A 5,135-nucleotide genomic window follows, 5' to 3' on the forward strand; every position below is an offset into this window, starting at 1 on the left:
GCTCAAGTATTTGGTCACTGTCTGCTGTGAATCTCCAGAGAACAGCCCTGGAGAGCTGGGGGGACAGCTGAGCTGGAGTGGGGTGGGTACACAGGGATAGATTCAAACACTCAGCCCCATTGTGTATCAGGGTCCTGATTGAGACATCCCGGATGTGTGCTGATGATGTATGTGTATGGCTCAAACAGCCTGTTTGCTCACCAGGGTTTACATCTTCACAGTTCAGAGAACAGAAAACAGGAAAGAAAGGGAAGAGCAGGGAAGTCAGCTTCCTGCTTCCCTCTTTGCCAATAATCTAGCCTTTGGGAGGAGAAAGCCTCTATGACTTTTGAGTAGAGAACAAACTTGTCAACCTCAGCTCCCTTGTCTTCTTGGCAACATAAGCCTGGGCAGACTCTTGGATAAACACCCTAAACCGCAGAGACTGGGAACAAGACTAACTGCTTTTCTTGGAACTGAGACATTCCCGAACTCCATGTCCTTGGGGATAAGGGTTTGGTGGTGGGAGCTTGGCCATGAACAGAACATGCTCTGAGCCTACAGAAGCTCTCTGCTCTTCCAGGGTCCACCCTGGCATTGGTCCTTCACAGTCCAGCCCCAACCTTCTTGGAGCTTGCCATAGGATCCCAGAATCTCAGAGTTGCCTCTTTCAGCTCAATGAGTGGAAACCATTTGCTTGCATCCTCACCTCCCCTGGCAACCCATTCTACCATAGGGTGTCCTGTTGTTCATCCTTCCATACCCACAGGGCTTCTGAAAATCCTGCTCTCCAGGGCCAGGCAGAACAGGGCTGACCCCTCTTCCAAAAGAGGACTGTTCTGTCTTGGAAGGGGGGAGTTCCTGTTCATTGGAAGTCCTCATGAAAAGACTGGTGACTGCTTGTCAAAGTGTTTCAGAGGATTTATTTTCAAGCCTGGTGTGGGCGAGCTGACCAGCAAGAGCTTTTCTGTCCAGGAGATACTGTGATAGCTCTCCAGCCTCATTTCACAGACAAGACATTCTATGTCTTAATCCAACCGACCTTGTAGCTATTTCCCTAAACTCAATTCTCCCTCTCTGGGCTCTGGATCTTTGCCCAGCCTGTCAGAACACCTTCCTTCCTCAACTCTGCCTCTCAGTGGCTGAACTTTCCCCAGAAATCCCTCCTTAGTCCCCCAGCCCACCCCGGACTCCTATGTGCCTCCCTGCTCTGTGTCCCTGTTGGCTTCCCCATTAGGATGCAAGCCCCTTGAGGGCAGGGCCCATAGCTCACAGTTTTGTCTTTCGTAGCCAATATCATGGCACATAGCAGGGACTTACAAACTTATTACTTTAAATAAGAATAAACAAGGAAAAACTTATTGTTATTAAAAGCTTATCAGCCTGGCTTAACCATGGAGTCAAATGTCTTCCTCATCTTTGTCTAGGATTTGAACAAAAATAATAGATATGAAATCTCCCTGCCCTGTCCTTCACCACCTGGGACAGGCTGGAATCAAATGGAAATATCCCTGGACCCTGGTGAAGCTGAGTCTGACTCACATGACTTCATCACCTCTTTGCTCCATGTGTGACCTTGGACAAGTCCCTTCCAATCTCAGCTTACAGGGAAAGTGCTAGACTGGATGCTGCCCAAGGTCCCTTCCAGCTCTGAGCTCACAGATTCTTGGGTCCCTGCCCCCTAGAGCAAATATAGATCAAGTGTTCAAGAGCCTTCCACACCAATCATTAGCCCAGAGATTAAAAAGTGTCATGGACAAACAGGCACCTCCCTTCTCTCCAGGAAAGAGATTATTGACATTTTTAGCATATGCGTATGTAAGTGTCCACATGGGTCATGTGCACTCAGGAAGGCGCTCACCCATGTAACCTCTGCTCATGCCTGGCTTTAGTTTCCTTCAAATCAGATAAGAGCCTAGGGTGGGAAGAAAGAGAGTGGGCACTCCCTGCTTTTGTTCCTCAACTGACAAGCAGAAGAAGTAAGAGAGAAAGAGGGTCAGAGAGAGGACGTAAAGGAGTCCTTTTCATGCCCTCCTACTGGGGCTTGGACCTCAGACTCACATATACTTCCCTTGGAGCCTTCTGTGAACCTTATTTGAGATTCTGAGTGCAAACCCTGAGGACCTAAGGGATAGAGGGAGTTAGAAAAGAGATAACTTTGATTACATGAAACTGGAAAAAAATCTGCATCAGATTTCCCTGATATGGGCTTGGTATCTAAGATAGATAGGCCAAGAGCCATTCCCCAATAAGTAAGTGGTCAAAGGATATGAACAAAGAAATCTCAAAAGAAGAACTACAGACTATTAACCACTATATGAAAGAATGTTTCACATCACTAATACCTAAAGAAATGAAAATTCAAACAACCCTGAGGTTTCACTTCAAACCCTGCCAACTGACAAAAGTTTAAAATGATGAGAACAGTCAGTGGGTCCATCCTATCCGCAGAGCCAGTAGGGAGACAGAGAAGAAGGAATCATGTTAGAACTCAGGAGACCCTCTAATAAGCTGCATCCTGCATTGAGGTCCTTCATGAATGTTCCAGTGGTGAGAAAGGTGATGGAGATGGGGCCATGCCGACAGGACTAGGGCTCTACCCTTGAGACAGCTAACTGCATGGAGCACTAAGGGCTTAGGGTTACAGCCTAGATATGGCCTTTAGAGCTGCAGAGTCTGCCAGGGTGGGACCTCAGGCTTCTGTCCCAGCCACATTTGGTAGAGATCTCTCCTTTGAAGCCCCTCAAAAGGGATTAGCTAGCCTTTTTTTGGAGACCTTTGATGATGACAAATCATGTGGCAGCTGATTCCATTTTTGGACAACTCCGTCATCAAACTCGAAGTTATCTGTCACTCAATGCTCTCACGCTTGCCCTCTTGAATGCAACAGAGCGTGTCTGACTTGCCTGCACATGAGAGCCCTTCAGACACTGGAGCCCAGCCCTTATGTACCCTCAAGTCCTCTCTTTTCCTAGTTGAACGTCCTCAGGTCCTTTAATGGATCCCTATGTGGCATAATCCCAAGGCCCTTCCTTATCTTGCGTGCTCCTCTCTGGACACTGCAGTCTGTTAGCTAGAGTGTCCAGAATTGGATACAGTACTGCAGATCTGGTCAGGACAGAATGTCACCTCCTCAGCTCTGGATGTGACTCCTCTCCATTCAGCCCAAGACCACAGTTCTTGCCTACCAAATCACACCACTCATTTCCACAGTGTAGCATCTCATCTAGGGCTTCCTCTCCCAATTCTTACTTGTTATCAGTGGTCCAGGTCCTCAGAGAGGGGCAGTTATTGCTCCCCTTAGTCTTCTCAGGGTAAGTTTGAAGGGTCTGTGACTTCTAACTCTGTCACTCATAAGTCACTGTCATTGTGTTTCCTGTTGATTACCAGCCAGTAACCTCAATCAGCTTTTAGCAAGGTATTTTACTAAGAGGGTACAGCACAAAGATGGGGTACACTCTCCCATAGACACACATACGGCTCCTCAGGAGAGGCAGGCACAACAATAGTGAGGCACACATGACAAAGGATGACTATGAGTGCTTCCCGGAGGGGTTTTAGTGAAACCATAGCAAGCGTTCTTTTTCTGGTCTAAGGAATCAAGTCGTTGGAGCCGCTTCCTTCTCTTTGGCTGTCTTTCTGCATCTGCCTGGGTCATGTGTATGTCCATGTTTGTCTTTTATGTGTCTCTTTCCACTCCAAGCTGGAGGTATTGACTACTACTATCGGTCTAGTTTCTCCAGTAACATGGTTAGTATGGGCTGGGGAAGGAGGAGCATAGCACTGTTTCTGGGCTCTCTTTCCCCACCTTTTCTGATGCCCAATAAAGGACAAGGGTCTTCTACTCAAAATGGAGTCAATCTTGGAGATCCTCAGCACTTGACTGATTCGCCCCTGGCATAGACCTTTCTGGCCATTCCAAAGCTATGCTACCTCCAACCTCTGGGGCCCTGATTGGTGAACTTTCACCTTATGTCTCCTAGCCATCCCTAAATCTTGCTGCTGCACTGATAGTCTCCCATCTTGCCCTTCTGCATCTATTCATGTAGCTCTGTCCAGGCTTCTCTGTATCTACCACACACATCATATCTTATTGCATAGTCATATTCCACTACATTCCTGTATCATAAATTTGTCTAACCATTCCCCAAATGATAGACATCACTTTGTTTCCAATTGTTTATTATTACAAAAAGTGCTACTACAAATATTTTAGTATATGGGGACTTTCTTCTTACCAAAGCCCAGTAGTAGACTCTCTGGGTGAAAGGATATGGACATGTTGGTTACATTATTTGCATGATTCCAAATTGCTTTACAAAATTATTGCACTGATTCACAATTCCACCAATAACGTATTAGTGTGCCTGTCTTTCTGCAAGCATTAACTATTCTCATCATTTTAAATTTTTGTCAATTGGCAGGGCTTGAGGTGAAACCTCAAGGGTTGTTGGAATTTTCATTTAAGCATTAGAAATATGGGGGTGCTCTTTTATATGGTGGTTAATAGTTTGCACTTCTTTTGAGATAGCTTTGTTCATATTGTTTGGACACTTATCTCTTGGGGATTGGTTCTTGGCATATATATCTTAGATACCAAGCCTTTATCAGGGAAATTTGATGCAAATATTTTTTCCAGTTTTGTGTAATCAAAGTTATCTTTTCTAATTTTTTAATAATTCTCTTTTCTAGTTACCTCTATCCCTTATTTAATTAAGAATGTATCTCCAGATACAGAGTTGTATCATCTGCTTCTCTTCTGTTTTTATACAACGATCTCTACTATTAAAGTCCATGTCCATTCACATAGAATGCGTTGTGGAACATGGCGTAGGTTGTTGATCGAAGCCTGACTTCTGCCAGATTGCTTTGGAGTTTTCCCATAGAAAACCAAACCTGAAAATAGAATTTACTTTTCAAGCACCCCAGACAGCAGAAATAGAGAAAAGAAAGCAAACACAGCAACCAAGATCACCACCAACAAAAGAAAAAAAGTCATCATTCACATAGAAGGTGTCCTTTTAAAGGTGCATAAGAAACAAGCAGAAGTTACACAGAAGCCTTGATGGTGGAGAAACAGATCTGATACACCATGGACCAAATCTCACAACACCCTCCTACAGGTGAGTGGATATTTTTTGTAGGAACAAATTGCA

Source organism: Notamacropus eugenii, chromosome 2 (assembly GCF_028372415.1).
Source record: "Notamacropus eugenii isolate mMacEug1 chromosome 2, mMacEug1.pri_v2, whole genome shotgun sequence".
In the NCBI taxonomy this organism is placed as follows: domain Eukaryota; kingdom Metazoa; phylum Chordata; class Mammalia; order Diprotodontia; family Macropodidae; genus Notamacropus; species Notamacropus eugenii.